This window comes from Triturus cristatus, chromosome 6, assembly GCF_964204655.1.
Source record: "Triturus cristatus chromosome 6, aTriCri1.1, whole genome shotgun sequence".
Taxonomy (NCBI): domain Eukaryota; kingdom Metazoa; phylum Chordata; class Amphibia; order Caudata; family Salamandridae; genus Triturus; species Triturus cristatus.
In genome coordinates this window covers 595,826,144-595,844,346 of record NC_140589.1, presented here as the reverse complement: position 1 = coordinate 595,844,346, position 18,203 = coordinate 595,826,144, and the positions used below count along the sequence as shown (strand labels likewise).

Here is an 18,203-nt window from a genome sequence, read left to right as displayed (position 1 = left end):
CGGTTTGAGCTCCAGTTCTTTGGCTTTCTCCTGCCTGCTTTGAGGGCCGCTACCTCGTCTTTGTCCATAGCTCCTCTATCCTGCCTTCTTCTTGCATCTTTGTAGCATTTCCCTCATGCCTGGTACCAGTCCTTGTTATAATCACTTATGGATGGATTATGAGCGTAAGCTTCTCTTGCCATTCTTCTCCATTTGTAGTGTTGGCATGCTCGAGCTGGTCTGAGAGGGCCTCAGAAAAGCAAATATATCTGGCTTCAAACTGCATTGCAGCATGGTATAGGTGCTAATAATGGTGGCTTATTACAACATAGAACAAACAGTGACATGGAGTGTCACTGTTTCTCTGTCTTTTATCATTGGCTATTTCAATCATTCAATCAGAATTTATAAAGCACGGCTAATAACCTGATAGGGTATCCAGGCGCTAGCAGGCCCTGGAGGCTCATTCCAACAGCCAGGATTTGAGGGACCTTCTGAGTTCCTGATGTGAGGTTATGGTGTGGAGTTGCCTGGGCAGACTGTTCCAGGTCTTCGCTGCTATGTGGGAGAAGGAGCAACCTTTACTTCTTCTGTAGATGCGTGAGTGTGGGTAAGTGAAAGGGAGGTGGCGCGTAGTCTTCTCTGTGGTTGCTGGAAGTTCAGTCATGGTTAACATAGGCAGGTCCTTGATTGTGTAGAGCCTTGTGTGGGTGGACCAGCAGCTTGAATTGACACCTCTTCTGTACAGGGAGCCAGTGGAGTTGCCTGAGGTGGGGTGTGATGGTGGTACGTTGACGAAGGTCGAGCATGAGTCTGGGTGCGGAGTTCTGTATGATCTGAAGTCTCTGTAGGAGGTGTACGGCGACTCCTATGCAGAGAGCGTTGCCATAGTCCATTCGGCTGGTGATGAGGGCCTGTGTTACGGTGCGCCTCATGTACAGGTGTAGCCACTTGAAAATCTTATGTAGCATGTGCAGAATGAAGAAGCAGGTGGAGGAGACAGCGTTAATCCGTGATTTCATGGTGAGCTTGTTGTCAATGATGAATTCCAGGTTTCTGGCATGGTAAGGTGTAATGGCCTCCAGGAATCAGTCCATGTGTTGCTGTTGTTGCTGAAGATTCGCACTTCTGTTTTGTCTGTGTTCATTTGTTCTTCATCCAGTCGGCAATGCTTGTCATGCATCTGTGGAAGTTGGTTCTTGTGCTGGTGAGGTCATTGGTGAGTGAGAGGATGATTTGGGTGTCATCTGCATAGGAAATGATGTTCAGACAGTGGGATCTGACGATGTCGGCCAGTGTAGAAGAGCGTGAGGCTGAGGGATGAGCCCTGGGGTACATCGCAGGTGATGTCCTTGGGTTTGGAGGCGAAAGGTGGGAGGTTGACCTTCTGGATTCTCCAGTGAGGGAGAAGGTGATCCATCTGAGCATGTCCCCATGGATACCAATGTGGTGGAATGTTTCGATCAGCATGTGGTGGGATATGGTGTCAAAGGCTGTAGAGAGATTGAGGATGATCAACGCTGCTGTTTCTCCTCGGTCAAGGAGGAATTAGATGTTTGTGCGTGGCTGTTATCAGGGCTGTCTCAGTGCTGTGATTGCTACGGAAGCTGGATTGGGAGGTGTCGAGTAGCTGGTATAGCTTCAGGTGTGTCATGAGTTGCTGGTTGATGATCTTTTCCAGTACCTTCACTGGGAATGGGAGCAGGGAGATTGGCTGAGGGTTTTTTGAGTAGAGGTTTAGCTTTGGTGTTTCCAGGCATTGTGAAATGTTGCTGTGGTGATGGAGGTGTTGAGCAGGATGATGAGTTCCTGGCCAATGTTTTGGCTTCCAAGATTGAAGATGTGGTGTGGTCATGGGTCTGTTGGAGCTCCTGAGTAGGTGAATTTCATGGTGGAAGTCGTGTCCTGGGCGAAGAGGAAGTTCCAAGTGGTCAGTCTGTGGGTCTGTGGCTGCTGTGGTGGCTGGTCTGTCGAGGAAGTCCGTAGGTGTGGTTGGGGTTCAAAGTGTCTGTAAATGTTTACGATCTTATCATGGAAGAAGTCGGCATGGTTGTCACACAGTTCGTGTGAGATTGTGATGTTTTCGCTGGCAATTGAGATGTGGAATTCCATAACAATGTTTAAAAGTTCCTGACTTTGGTTTTGATGCGTGCAGCTCGGGCTGTCTTCTTTGTTGCCCTCAGCAGGTGGTAGTAGAGGTTGAGGGAGTTCTTGAAGGCTGCCTGTCGGAGGTGTCCTTGATGGTGCGCCATCTCCTTTTTAGATGTTTGCTCTCCCGTTTTGCTGTTCTGAGTTGTTGGGTGTACCAGTGGCCCCTTTTGGAAGATTTTCACTGGTTTTTGCTGTTGGTAGGGACAATGCTGTCAGCGGAGTTGGTGATTCAGGCGTTGAAGTTCTTAACTCCTGGCTCGAGGTTGGAAGTGGTAGTGGGGCTGGAGGTGTTAAGGGCATCTGTCCAGCTAGTCTCTGATATTTTGTTCTACCGCCAGTGGGGGGCACTGGTCATCTTGGGGGTGACAGTGCAGTGGCTGGAGAAGCTGAAGTGGACAATGGAGAGATTGGTCCATGTGAGTTTTGTGACATGGCTGTATTTGATGCAGTTGCTGGGTGTGAAGATGGGATTGAGCGTGTGTCCTGCAGTATGTGTAGGGTCATGGACGATCTGGGTCAATTCAAAGCAGCTCATATTGTTGAGAAGTTGTGTGGTGGTGTTGTAATTTGGGTCTACAATGTGGAAATTTTGGTCGCCGAGGAAGATGTAGTCCTTGTGTCATGTACTCACCTGATCCCAACTGCGGAGACAACACTAGAGCAGATGCTGAACCTCCTATCCCTCCCGAGGACAATGCAAGTCAAGGAACCGAAACGTTAGATCTCACACCATCCCTTGTGGGGAAGCAGGGTTGGGATGAAATAAGAAAAGAGAGACTTGCTGTACTGGATCTGCTCAGTGGAAAAGGCAAAACTGCATAACTGGATTTGTCACTTCTGAGACCTTCTGCGTTTATGAGGTAGATTTGCTCTGGACCAGTACCTCTGGCTTGCGGTGATGCAATGCACTGAAGATAACAAGAAGAGACAGTTCCCATCAGCACACTAACAGGTCTCTACGCACAATGAACATGCGTTAACTTCAGTGACATAAAATTACAAATTTCATCAGCAGCTCAGCATGAGAGGAGAATAACCAAAATCACAGATTGAAGTATGGCACTCCTAGGGATAAACTTGAAATACAGATTGGAGTTATTGGCACTCCCGGGGATGAACTTGGAATAAAGGTTGGAGTTACTTGCACTCCAAAGGATACCACCAAACACAAGTTGGAGTTACTTGCACTCCCAAGGACACACTTCAAGCAAAGACTGGAGTTACTTGCACTCCCAAGCATATACTCTGAGCAAAGGCTGGAGTTATTTGCACTCTCAAGGATACGCTGGGAGCAAAGGTTGGAGTTACTTGCACTCCGAGGGATGCACTCGGAACACAGGGTGAGGTACAAGGTTTATGCATTGTTCAAGGACTCGGAAGTGCTTTCTCTTGGCACTGCTGTCCATCAGAGACAAAAACGAAACTCAAGTCTTTAATCCTTGCTTGATACAGTTTTAGCGCAAAGGTTGCAGAAAGGGTCGGAATATAAACACACAGATCTCCTAGAGTAAATCACAGAGAGGACATGGAGGAAAAGTCTACAGTCTTTGAAGAAAAGGCCATTCAGTTCTGTTTACTACTATAGAAGGTTTAGTGTGCACTAACCTAATTTCAAGTACTTAGCCTAATTCTTTCACTTGACTGAAGTTCGAAGAAGATCTCAAGGCATTAACTCAGGGAGCCATGGGGTCCAGAGTAGCTGTGCAGAAGGGAGCGAGAAGGAAGATGTTAAGGGAGCTGGTGCCATGGGAACCAAAGGTTTGGATGGACTTGAAGGAGACTGGAGGGTTTCTCTGTTCTGACAGGATTCTTTAGGTGAGTGGGAAGGGTGAAGCTTGTTGCGCAGGGAGTGAGGCCAAGCCACGATTTGGGTTTAAGCAGGGTTTATATACCCTCTCAAAGGCTCAGTGGATTTGGCTAGATCACGTGTGGCACGTGAAACACATATCCATCTGGATGGTTCTCGAACCTTCGAGAAAACACAGGCTTGTACACTCTCTTTGTCCTTACAGAATGGGCAGGTGCAACTTGTTGATCGGAACAAAACAGGAAACAAATATATTGTTTTCCCTTGAACGTGCATAATGGAAAACAACACCAAGGCCCCAGTAACAGCGACAGCAAGGCTTGCCACTGGCTCATGAGATTTTGGGGAAAGCTTGCAGGGATTCAATGGTAAACCACACCAAGGACCAAGTAGCAGCGAGAGCAGTTCATTGGTTCACGGAATTTGGGGAACACTTGCAGGGATTTAAGCACAATGGAATTATGGGTTCCAGGGAAGCATCGGTCATGAGGGTGCTGGGGAAGCATCAGTCTTGAGAGTGCTGGGGAGCATCAGTCAAGAGGCTGCTGGGGGAAACATCGGTCATGAGGACGCTGTGGAAACATCAGTTGTGTGGGTGTTGGGGGACCATCAGTCATGGGGGTGTTAGAGGAACATCAGTTATGAGGGTGCTGTAGGAACATCGGTCATGAGGATGCTGGGGAAACATTAGTCATGATATCATAACATGCACATTAGGAATAATGCAACATGAGCCATGCACGCTTGACCACTATGCAGGGGTTGTAGGAGGGGATTGTGACACCTTGGAGTCCAGCGCAAGTGGTGCAATGTAGTCTGCAATGGAGTTGCTGAAGATGGAGCACGGGACCGGGGGTCTATATGTGAGGGTGCTTCTGATGGCTGTTTTATCGTAGTTTGGAGCTTCAAGTTGAGATGTTCCATGGGGGTGGTGGTGTTGTCAGTGGTGGTGGTACACTGTATGGTCTCTTTGTGGATGATGGCTGTTCCTCCTCCCGGCTTGTTGGTGTAGTCCTGGTGAGTGATTTTATATCCGTCAGGAATCACTGTATCAATGTCCAGGATAAATGTGGGGTGGAGCCAGGTGAGGAAGATGATGTCGGGTGCGAAGGTGGTGATGAGGTCCCATATTCGGGTGGAATGCTTGCGCATGGAGTGTATGTTGAGTAGTAGGCAGTGGAGTCGGTGTGTCATTTCTGGTGTGGTGTGACTAGAGATCAGTGAGGTGTTTTGTGATGTGACGGTGGTTTTGCTGGTGCAGGAGAAGATGCATCTGGCGCATGAGAACAGTCCTACAGTAGTATGCGGTGCAGCAACAGCTTTGCTGGGTTGTACGGTGTCCAGGGCATGGAGGGTGGTAGTGTCCTATCTGTGGGAGGGCTGAGGACCAGGAATCCTGGTCTAGGTGCAGTCCAGGCCCGATGGGCACAGATGGGCTTGTCCTTGGTGTGCCTTCAGCATGCTGGCAGTGCGGCTGCGCTGTGACCTCCATTAAGTAGGTGCTGGAATGTGGGAGGGATGCTGGGCGGTAGTGGGTGGAACTAGCTGAGAGAGCAGCAATCAGGAGAGGGGTTTGGTGAGAGACAGGAATAACGGTGGAAGAGAGAGCAAGTGAGATCAGTCAGTCAGTCAGTCAATCAATCGATCAGTCTGGATTTGTAGGGCGCAGCTAATCACCCATGCGGGTATCCAGGTGCTAAGAGCACTGCAGCAGGGAGGCTCAGTTGAACCGCCAAGTCTTGAGTCCTTTTCTGACTTCCCACAGAGAGGATGAGGTCCGGAGGTGAAGAGAGAGGTCGTTCCAGGACTTCGCAGCGAGGTAGGAGAAGGAGCATCCTCCACTGTTACTGTGATGGATGTGGGGGTGTGGGTGAGGCATAGGAAGGCGGAGTGCAGGTCTGGAGGAGGTGGAGCTCAGTTGGTGGTTGATGTAAGCTAATCCCTGGCAGTGGAGGGCTTTGAAGGTGTGGATCAACATCTTGAACTGGCATCTCTCCTGAATGGGGAGCCAGTGGAGCTTCTTGAGGTAGAGGGTGATGTGGCTCCTTTTAGGGAGGTCTAGCATGAGTCTGGCCGCTGACGTCTGTATTGTTTGCAGCCTCTTGAGGAGGTGTGAGGTGATTCCTATGTAGAGTGTGTTGCCGTAGTCCAGTCGGCTGGTGACAAGGGTTTGTGTGACGGTCCATCTGTTGTCGGTGGGGAGCCACTTTAAGATCTTGCAGAGTATGTGAAGGGTAAGGAAGCAGGAGGATGAAACAGAGTTGATCTGTCTTTAAATGGTGAGCCTACTGTCCAGAATGATGCCAAGGTTGCAGGCTTGGGTGGTAAGAGTGTGTGAGGGTTCTAGTTCGGAAGGCTCCTAGGCGTTGTTCCATGGGGAGGTGTTGTTCATGAAGATCAGCACTTCTGTCATGTCTGTTAAGTTTTAGGCAGTTGTCTCCCATCCAGTTGGCGATGCTAGTCATGCACCTATGGAAGCTGGTCAGTGCGGTGGAGGAGATTTCTCATAGCAAGAGGATGTGCTGGGTATTGTCATTGTAGGACATGATGTTCAGTTCAGGCGATCTGACGACATTGGCCAAGGGAGTCATTTAGGTGTTTAATAGGGTAGGGCTGAACCTTGAAGGATTAAGGAATGAGCAGAGAAATGTTTGGCTGGCAGTGCAGCTGGCACAGGGGAGAACTGGGTCAAGGACCTGCTCCCCCTGCAGCACAGGCCTTGTGCCTCACCAGTGGGTGAGTCAATAATGTCCATTTGGCTAGAATTTGATAAGCTCCGGAGGAATTCTTCCTGCTATCAGGGTAGCAATTCTGATAAATGCATTCTTGACTGTGTCACTGTGGACCAAGTGCTATTTTACCCCACTCACCCTTCGTTATTTCGTTTCTGGGGTGAAAAGATATTTCTATGTTGCTTTTAATGGTTGTATACATTTTTCTAAATTTTCATTTTTATTATTAAAGCGTTATCATTTTATTTAAATTGTGTAAATTATAAATGAGTTGGGTCAATTTCTGAACATCTGTATAGTAGTTTGTTTGACATAGCAAACTTGTTTTCACTGGACACTGCCTTGACCCTCTGGCTTGCGACCGAAGGATTTTCAAATATACTCTTAATGAAAGTTCTTCACTTCTGACAGGGGTTTTGACAGGAAGGGAGCTCATTCACAGCTCACATCAAGATTGGGGCAATTGCCTAAGCTGATATCCCTGTCAATATGGCATCCACTGCCGGCATTAGGGTGGACCTTCTTGGCATACTTGAACGGTAAACTGGGATCTTGCAGTTCTTTTCACTTTTTTCTCCAGAAATAGAATCACTGCTTCAAGTACTCTTGGTTACTATGTTTCTAAAACGTTTAGCGATCATATTTCCACTGTTCATTCTATCTCAGTGGATCCTAATCGAGTGCCGAGCTTCTTGATGCGAACTTCCTTTGAGGTTCTTCATTCCTGGTCACGGACACTGTTGAGTATTAAGACTATGATCAGGGTTTCAGTTCCATCTGCCAGTAGTGAGGTGGAGCTACACGCTCTTTGTGAAGATCCTCCTTTCATGACAAAGTTATTGAGAGATAAACCCGTTTTTCTTCCTATTGAGAGGCCTTAGCTTCATTGTAGTAAAAGTTTCCAGCTTCTAGCTTTTCATGTCTCCTCATCTATCTAATGGCGAGGAGAGATTTAGCTCATTAGACTACATACAAGACATACTATGTAATTTCCTCTTATAGATTTGGTGTGAAGAAGCAGTATTATAGGTTCTTCTTGTGGGCCAAATGTAAGGTCTCCAAACAGATGAGTCCTTGCTAGAGAGTGCCCTGTAGTGTGATGGGTTATGAACTAGCATAAAATACACCCAAAGGCTTCGTGATGCGTCCTATGAGGACTACAGATGCTTCTTCACGCCTTTAAGCAATATGCTCATTTTAGATGTCTACTAAGCAGAAACTTGGGCCTCTGTGTACTCATTTACTTGGCACAATTGTCTTGAATTGAAGTGAAGTGATGAGGGTTTAGTTGTGTAGGATGCTCCCCACTACTTTCTGGCTTTCTCTTTTCAGATCCTATATGTTTTGATTTATTGCTGTGAAAGGCTTTCTATATAAGTAATCTGATGTAAGCAGTCTTCATTCGAACAAGTGACCTTACCTCTTGCAGTGCATGTTCTGATAAAAACCCTGCAGATTACTCTTCTCCCTCTTATTTGCCTAATGCTAAGGTTTACAAAGGATTTTATAAGTGGTTTGGTAAAGTTTCCTTCCGATTACAAAATTTCTCGCTTTTCTATGTGATAGAGGTAAATAAGCCCAAAGTGACGTGATGGTCAATGCCTTTATGAGACCCGGGACTAACTCAGGACAATTCTCATTTGCCACCACAACCAGAGTTCTAGCATTGTACGGTGACTGATCTGTAGTTAGGTCTTGACTTGCACCAGGGGACATTGGTAGATGAGTAAACTGCATAAAGATAGAGCTCATCAAAAAAGGTACTAAATCTAAATTACTTATTCTTCTCTTCATATAGCAATAATGAGGGAATTAATATGAGGCCTTAGGACTACAGGACTAGCAAAGGGAATGCCTTATAAGAATAAAATACTATGGGCCTTATTTATGAGGTCTTGCATCACTTTTACGCCGCCATTGCATCACATTTTGTGACGCACCTGCGGCGTAAAAATGTGCCATGTTGCACCATATTAACAAAGTGACGCATAATCACTTTGTAAACCCCTGCGCCAGGTATAATGTATGCAGGGTGGGTGTTCCCCTGCAAAAATCCTCGTAGAAGTTGTGCGCCACTTCTAGGACACCATTGCGCCAATATCTTACGCCTGTCTCACAGCAGGCGTAAGACTGACGCAGGCCCTTTTTACATGGGGCTTGCTCCGTGTGAAAGGACACATTGCTGGAGTTGCGTCTGTTTTCAGACACACCCCAGCAATGCGTCACTTTTGAGCCTACAGATACGTCAGAAATACTGACGTATCTGTAACTCCGTGCTATATGATGCATCATACAGAAAATGTGACACATCCATCATAACGCGAGGAGGGTGCACTGAGAAGTGACGCATCGCTGTTTTCATGCAGCGATGCATCACTTCTCATAAATAAGGCCCTATCTGTGCAGAAAGGGGGTCAGACGAACCCTATAGGAGACCAACAGCCCCTTAGCACTGAGGTTCCAAAATGGCTGCAGCTATACAGCTCAAGCACAAGTTAGAGATGCCCTCCCAGGAACAGCAGTGCCCAAACCAATCTTGACTAAACACCATGCATAGAGTGAGACAGCTTGGGACGGACCTGTAGAGTGCCGTTGAGGCACCCAGAGCCTTGTGATTAGCCCACATCCTGGGCTGTGATTGAACAGGAACATGCTAGAGAATGTAGCTATCCAAAAGCAAATGGAACTGTCTGGTAGTCAAGCTGCCTGCTGGATGAAGAGGTACATCAAACATACAAAAGGTGATGGAAGAAATACTTGCAATAATTCTAACCACTGGCAATCGATAGGGGTAGTCTTACACACCATTGTTCCTTTGCCCATCAGGCCACCTCAGTTTGGACCCTGCTCCAGTAGCAACAGTCCAGCCCAAACTGCAAAGCCAGGCTCTCCTTGAATCGGAGCACAAGCACCCCAAGACTGGTTTCACTCTGATTGGGACTTGTCAGTCGGGTCTAGCTTGGTTCCAGTACCTGATTGAGTTGTGCATTTATCTTTTGTGTAATTCCTGCAGTAAGAAATGTGTACATGAACATCTTGCTCAGTAACATGAACTCTTTCAGCAACAATCGAGAGCTGGATGAAGAGAGACTTAAGGCAAGACAAGTGAGAAGGGGAAAGGTGTTTTACTCCAGCCACTTAATATCTAGGTTCTGTAATGGAAGTGTGGCCCAAGACACAGTATCTGCCAATTTTTTTTAGGGCTGCCAGTGACATTGGTGAGAAGATGGGCAAGGATGACACAAGTAAAGCCTGAGGCTGAAAAAAGGGACTTTCCTTAGCCAGTAAATCTCAAACCAGAGGTAATGATCAAAGCATGAACACAGACAGCTGGATCATTGCAAGGGTGTCTCCTGAGTGGAGCAATCTAGAAGTCAAAGACAGCCTCTAAGGTAACTGTAGTATCCTGAGTAGCTATGTCATCACAGATTGAGGGTTCCGACATTGGCTTGGGGATGGAATGTATATGTTCAAACTGTGGAATGTTATCTGTTGTCATTCCCTGGAAGCTGGTTAGATGAGCGGTAATAAACCCTACTCCTCTACATCAACTCGTGTTTGTGGTCACTTCAATTGGCGACGAGGATGGGATTCATCGCTCATCTAAAAACCCATGCGTGAAGGAGTTAAAACTGGATGGAGTAAAAGCATTTTTTTGGGGGGGAAAAAGAGGAACGTTACCCTTTTTATGGCTACAAAGAACATTATTTGGCAGAGTTCAAGGACAAATCAACACTCGTGATAAGCTGGTGTGGGAAAAAAGAAGAATTGCCACCAGCATCTTTTTGCCAATGAACTTCGGTGTTTAAAGGAGGAAAAACAGAGGAACGTCGTCCTACCGGCTGGACTCTGATGCAGAGGCGCCCGATTTGGAGGATCTTGATGTTCTGTTGTTGCCAGCTGTGTAGTGGGTGGCGAGTCATCGCGCTGGTCTTCGGTCGATGATCAAGTGTTTCTCGGTTTCGGAATTCCAGCAGAGAGGCCTGTGGTGATCGTTGGCAGACGGAGCTCCTTCCCCAGTGAGGCTTTTCTATCTCTGATGACGCTGTGGAATGTCCAAGGGGTATTGGTGATTCTGGAAGCCTGAGCGTCAGCGTCACCCCGGCGGCGTTCGTCTTCATATCAGGAAGCTGATGAAGTCGGGGGCGTGATCGTCTACGTGGGAGTGTTATCGGCTATCACAGTGACAAACGTCAGTTTCAGCAAGGTTGTGGTTGTGAAGTCTGTCACGCTGATTCAGTTCCTGGTTGGGGATTCCACCCGATGTTTTGAGGCTGAGCACAGTCCTTTTTGGCTAATCTTCTATAATTGCTCATTGGACATCGAGAACTTGTCCAAGTACTTTTGACAGTTACGTGTTTATTTTGTGGCAGTTAAGTTAAATAACGAGTGTTTCCATTCCAGCTGATATAATTGTAAGGTTAGAGTGCCATCTAGTGGAACAAAATAGTAGTTTTTTTGCTTTTCTTGTCCTTTAGTCTGACTATTGTGGAAAAGTGGCCATATGCTTCTTCATATTTAGAACATATAGGGAAATTTCTACAAATTTTGGTTTATCAAAAGAAGGGAAAGGTTTTCTGTAACATTAGGTTGGGAAGAGTTATAGGTAGTCTTTCACTCCAAGTATTGGTAATTACTTCTATTTACCATGCAGAGTGTACAAGCACCTGCTCCGTTTCTTCAGCTTCCAGGGGATCCGCCAGTGGAATGGAAAGTGTGGTACAGGGCATTCACTAAATATTTAGGGACCATTGGTGGTCTTAGATTTAGCGCTGAACGCAAGAGGTTCATCCTTGAACACAACCTAGGTTTTGAGGGTCAGGCGGTGTTGGAGCATCTACCTTTACCGGTAGTAGCTGAGGGTGATGAACCTTTGAACGATTTCGACCAAGCTATTTCCATGTTGGAAAAACAATTTGATGTTGAGAAGAGTCTGGTTGTTGCTAGACACAAATTCTTTACAAGAGAACAACAAACTTCAGAAAGTATAGTGTCATATGTAGCCTCATTGCGTATTTTAGCTTCTGAATGTGAGTTCGAGAATTTTACTTCTCAACTTATCAGGGATCAAATTGTTGTACGTTGCAGAGATAAGAAAGTTCAACAGAAATTATTAACTTTAAAAAATCCCTCTCTAGAGGAAACAGTCTCTGTTGTTAAAAGTATTGAATTATCTCAGACATCGTCTAATGAGCTTAGGTCAGATAAGTCAACTATTGGTGTTGTAAATGAAGAGAAAAATGGGTTAGAGAGAAATGTTGGCAGTGGGAAAAATGGTAATGACATGAAAGGGAAACCGTCTGTAGTTAGACAGGATAAGAAACAGTCTTTTATTCAAAAGAAAAATGTGTGTCCCAAATGTGGTTTTCCCGTACATTTTCCCACTTCACGAATATGCCCTGCCAGAAATGCTCCCTGTAGAAATTGTGGGAAATTGGGTCATTTTGCAAAAATGTGCACTGCTAAGAGAAATATAAACGTGGTATGGGAAGAAAATGACAGAGAGCAGTGTGGTACAGAAGTTGTAAGCTCTATGAGTGATCTAATGCTAGTGGTCAAAGATGAATGTGAGGAGTGTGTTGATCCCATTGTTGACATTTTAGTTGATGGGAAATGTTTGAAATTATTGGCCGATTCAGGGGCACGTATGACTATGATCACTGAAGAGCTGTTTGAGTCAGTGTGGGGTGATAAGCATCTGGAACCTCCGGACAGAAGTCCTGTGTCATATGAAGGAAGGAAGATCCAACTTAAGGGTTTTTTTGAAACCACGTTGGCTTTCAAAGAGAGGGTTATCACTGGGAAGATTTATGTTGCCATAAAGGGGTTAAACATACTAGGGTGGTACCACCAAGGATTATTCGGGATGACCCTTAGACCGGTTACCAAGGAACCTGTGTCTGTTGTCAATGAATTTACAGGTCATGAAGAATCTTCAAACTGGGGTATTATTTTTCAAAAGGTTTTCAGTGACACTCTGGGTTTAATCAAGGGTTTCAAACACCTTATTAAAGTAAAAGAGGGATCTATTCCAATCAAACATAAATTGCGGAATGTACCCTTGAGTGTCAGAGAGGATCTATCGAAAGAGTTGGAGAAGATGTGTGAAACAGGTGTAATTGAGCCCATTGAGTCCTCACTCTGGTTGAGTCCATTAGTGGTCACTAGGAAAAAAAATGGGAATCTCAGGGTCTGCATTGACTTACGATGTCTCAACAAAAATATATAGGTAGATTCACACCCTCTACCTCGCATTGATGACATTGTAGCTAAGTTTCAAGGGTTTAAATGGTTTTCGAAGATAGACTTATCTTCGGCTTACCACTAACTTGAATTGGATCCTTCATCTAAACATTTGACAGCCTTTGTTTCCCCTTCTGGGACTTTCCAATTCAGAAGAATGCCGTTTGGGCTAGCTTCGGCTGCTTCGGTGTTTCAACGCATCATGGAAAAAGTGTTAAAGGGTGTGAAAAACACGGTTGTTTTTCAAGATGATATTTTAGTGGCAGGATTGTGTAAATCATCACATGACAAGAGTTTGGAAGAGGTTTTGAATAGACTACAAGAAAAGGGGATTGTAGGCAACTTGAGTAAGTGTGTTTTTGGTGTGGACTCTATTGACTATTTAGGACATTGCATATCGGGCAAGGGTATTCTTCCTAGAGTAGGCCTGATTGAGTCAATTGTCAAGGTTCCATCTCCCAAGATTAAGAGCAGGTTTCTTCGTTCTTGGGGATGTGTGAGTTCTATTCAAAATGTATTTCTAATTTTGCTGCTAGAACAACTCACTTACGTGAACTCTTGAAGAGAGGTTCTATGTTTGTATGGGATCAAAGATGCCAAACTGATTTTGACAATATCAAGAGCGATTTTGGTTCTTGCAAAATTTTGACTCCGTTTGACCCTTCTCTTGAATCTATTGTATCGGTGGATGCAAGTTTAGATGGTCTCGGTGGTATGTTGACTCAGATGAAGGGCAATGTTGAACATACAGTTGGTTTCATTTCTCGCTCACTACGTCCGAGTGAGAAGAACTATTCGGTCATTGAAAGAGAGCTGCTTGCTTGTTGTTGGGCGATTGAAAGGTTCAAAAGTTTTCTTTGGGGTAGATCGTTCAAGTTATTAACTGATCACAAACCCCTCATTCCGATTCTCAATGGTGTGGTGGTGAAGGACCACACTCCCAGGATTACTAGATTAAGTTCTAAACTTTTGCAATATAATTTTGTTGTGGAACACATTCTTTGGGAAAAAACATCAGACCAGATCTCCTTTCTAGATTACCGATATCGGATGATAGGAAGGAAGTCACTGGAGATGAGGATGAGGAATGTTTGATTGCATATATTGATGCGTGCAAAGATGGATGTTTCAAGGAGGGGGAGTGGTTTGATGCTCTACATTCTGATTCGGTTCTAAAGGAAGTGCAAAAGTACATCATAAATGGTTGGCCAAAAGAAAAACATTTGGATTCTGAAATACAACCGTTTTCAAAAGTGGCTGATGAGTCGTCTCTTGAGGGTGGGGAGATGATTCTACGTGGTGATAGATTTGTTCCGCCTACAAGTTTGAGAGATCGTATAATAATGGCTGGACATGAAGGGCATCTGGGTCAGACTTGTACCAAACGTAGAATTCGGTCAATTTATTGGTGGCCTTCAATGGATCGCCATATTGAAAAAACGGTTGAGAGTTGTGTAACGTGTTGTACAAGTGACAAAGTTATCAAGACTAATATTCCTCCCAAAATGAGAGTTTATTTACCCACTGGTCCGTGGATGAAATTAGCATTGGACTTCATTGAGCCGTTTAATGCTTTGCCCAACAAATATAGGTTTGCATTGGTAGTTGCAGATTACTATAGTAAATGGTGGGAGGTGTGTTTCATGTCCGATCCCAACACGAATGAAGTCATTAGGTTTTTAGGGAGTCTTTTTGCCAGGGAAGGATTTCCTAAGAAGTTAGTATCGGATAATGGTGTACAGTTTGTCTCCAAAGAAATGTAAAGTTTTTTGTTTTAGTCTGGTATTAATCATCTGCGTGTAGCTCTTTACCACCCACAAGGTAATGGTTTCATTGAGCGCATGAACCGTATTTTGGTGGAGTGTGTGCAATGGGCTATTTCCAGTAAGACTGATATTAAGGGAGCGGTTCAGAGTATGTTGTGGGCTCATCGCACCACACCGGGTGCTGAGGGTAGGAAGAGTCCTTTTGAGCTATTGAGAGGGAGAGTTGCTACATTCAGCATGTGTCCAGCTTGGATGAGACAGTGGGGATTATTGTCGATGTCGTCTTTTCCTGATGTACAAGAAAGTGCTGAGAGGGTGACGTGTTCTTCAAAAGGGGTAGAGAGTAGGACACATCTTTTTGCGCATGGGTTGACTGGTGTGAAAGAAAAGAACAAAGTGGGTCACAAAGAAGATTGGTTTCACAAAATCAAGGTAGGAGATTGGGTCAAAATTAAAAATCCACATAATGTACCCAAAGATGTATCCAAATATGGTCAACCGATGTGTGTTGATTCAGTGTCACGTTATGCTGTGAGAGTCAATGGGAAGAACTGGTGGAATGTCTCCAGGATTTATAGAATGCCGGATCATCTGGTACATCAAATGGGTTTGGATGGTAGGGCAACTGATTTGAGTGCGGAAACTGCTATTTCTACTCCAGCAGTGAGGAAGAGTATTCGCAAAAGAGTTGCTCTCAAACGCATGGATTTATGAAGTGGAACAGTGAAGTTGAGATGTGTTCTTATTATGGGGATGTTTGAAGTGAATGGGTATCGTTTTTAGTTTTATTAAGTTTACAAGGTTTTTATGTTTGTTTTTTATTTGTTTATTTTTCACATTGAGTTTTCTTCTGTATATTTTTTATTTGTTGATTTTTCACATTGAGTTTTCTTCTGTATAGTTCAGTTAATTTTTCATGCAATTTTCGTTATTCCAGGACTTCTCCTTTCCTTAGTAATTGTAAGTTTGTAGGTCTCTCAGGACCCACACCTGCACTCTGACTACACGAGATAAGACGGAATAGACACAGAATAAAGTAGGTTGGTGGTTTATTGAGGTTATGGACAAGGTCTGGGTATGGTAACTTAGAAGTCCGTATAAGGAAGGGAGGAACAGAAAAACATTAACGATCCAGGACATTAGAGAAGCAACAAAACAGTTCCGGTAGCCACTTCCATAAGTCTCTCTTGCGTGAAGGCTTCCAGGCGATTCCTTTATAGTTCTCTCGGTTTGGTTTGGCGTCCCCGGTATGTAAAGAAACAGAAAAGAATAACCTCCCGTCAGTATTTTGACCTTTAGACTCTTAATGGGTGTGATTGACCCTTCACTATTTTGTCACCACGGTATGTGAGGGTAGGGAGTGTGAGGAGTAGGGTATTCTGACTAGTGCCCTGTTTTACTCGGTCTCCCAGCTTTCACCCTCCCAGTCAGCACTTTTAAATAATTCAGGAAAGACACTGACCTGGAGCCACAGTCCTCCAGGACCGTAGCGTTGGGAGTCTTGGCGTTCTCTCCCTCCGAGGGATGGCTGGGCTCTGCAGGGATCTCGGTTGGGGCCTCGCCGCCCGTCGGGGCTTCTTCCCGGTTGTTCCCTTGGGGCTGCTCGGTGTCCGCTGCTGTCTTTGCCGCCGATTTGTACTCCTCCGTTTCTTCGCTCTCTGTCGTCTCCTCCCTCGCTGTTCTCTCCTCCTCCGCCTCCTCTCCCTCCTCTCGTCCTCCCGTCTTATCGCGAGCCGAGCGATCCGCCCCCATCTGGAGGACTAGACCGCCAAAGTCCCCTCCATGGAACTCGGCTGCCGCCATCTTGAAGGGCACGGAAGCGGCGGCTTCCGAACAGCCCGTATCACACTGCCTTTCTCCTCGGGATGGCCGATCGGGCCATTCAGATACGGGAAATCGGGAGAGATAGTCCGCGTTGCCTTGCAACCTTCCCGGAATGTGTATGGTCTGAAACGAAAAAGGTTGTAGCGCTAAGAACCATCTTAGTATTTTGGCGTTGGTGTCCTTATTCGTGGCTAGCCAGGTTAAGGGAGCATGGTCCGTTAGCAGAAAGAAATGTCTCCCTGATAGATAGTATTGCAGGGACTCTATGGCCCATTTAATGGCTAAACATTCTTTCTCCATGGTTGCATATCGGGTCTCCCTGGGGAACAGTTTCCGACTTAGGAATAACACAGGTTGTAGAAGCCCTTGGGTATTAGGTTGGGATAGTACAGCCCCCACCCCTCTATCCGAGGCGTCTGTTTGTAACACAAAGGGTTTCGGGAAGTCTGGACAAGACAAAACAGGTGCGCTACATAGAGCGGTCTTTAGGGTATTGAAACTGTCTTCCTGCCTCTTCCCCCAGTCTATTTTGGCCTTTGGAGTTGTGCGTCTCAGTAGGTCTGTGAGGGGACTCGCCAGTTCAGAGAAATGTGGAATAAATCTTCGATAATAACCCACTAACCCCAAAAAGGCTCGAACGTCTTTCTTGGTGTAAGGGCGGGGAATCTTCTGTATAGCGTCTAGTTTGTTGTGTTGCGGTAGAATCGTACCGTCCCTGATTGTGTAACCCAAATATTCTATTTGGTGTGTCCCAAGTGTGCTTTTCTTGGGATTTAAAGTAAGCCCTGCATGCCTCAGGGTTTTGAAGATAGTGTTGAGAGTTAAGTGTGTGTCCCAATCGGGACTATATACCACTATGTCATCTAAGTAGGCGACGGCATAGTCCCGATGTGCTTTTAACAGAACGTCCATCAGTCTTTGAAAAGTTGCAGGTGCTCCGTGGAGACCAAACGGCATCACCTTAAACTGATAGAGACCGGATGGAGTTGAAAACGCCGTTTTTTCTTTGGCTGACTTTGTCAAAGGGATCTGCCAATACCCTTTTGTTAAGTCGATGGTGGACATGACTCGTGCTTCGCCTAACCTCTCGACTAGTTCGTCAACCCGGGGCATTGGGTAGTTGTCAAACTTGGAGTGTGCGTTCACCTGGCGAAAGTCTATACAGAAGCGGAGACTTCCGTCAGGTTTAGGCACTAACACAATGGGTGACCGCCATAGGCTGTGTGAGGGTTCGATAATGTCGGCTTTGAGCATGGACTCTACCTCTGCCTCTACAGCTCCTCTCCTAGCCTGTGGTATCCTATATGGTTTGAGATTCACCACCATTCCTTCCTGAGTGACAATGTCGTGTGCTACTAGTGATGTACGGCCCGGGTTTCCAGAACTTAACCCGGGGTATTGATCCAATAACTCGTGTATTTGCACTCTTTGTTCAGGATTTAGCCTAGATCCCAACTGGGGTATCTCGTCATTGAACCTCCCCTCGAGTTTCAGACATATATCCAAAGGTTTGTTTAGGGTTACTTGGCATACTGACTGTATCCTCTTATCATCCCTGGTAGCGGCCTCCTTCTCCTCCCACTTCTTCAACAGATTTATGTGATATGTCTGTCCTGGGCTATTGGTGTGGGGTACCGCTATTCGATAAGAGACCTCTGGGTCACTGTATACGGTCCTTGCCATGTTGCCAACAGTTTCTTT

At 45.6% G+C, this 18,203-nt stretch overlaps 1 protein-coding gene across 1 annotated transcript in view; it reads right to left on the bottom strand.

Moving 5' to 3' along the window:
* LOC146817547 (uncharacterized) overlaps positions 1-10,604 on the bottom strand; it is a 39,871-nt gene extending 29,267 nt beyond the window's left edge. The window contains exon 1 of the mRNA XM_085609211.1: positions 10,509-10,604. The gene's annotated coding sequence lies outside the window, so the exon portion shown is untranslated. The remainder of the gene's footprint in view (positions 1-10,508) is intronic.
* Positions 10,605-18,203: the final 7,599 nt, after the last annotated feature.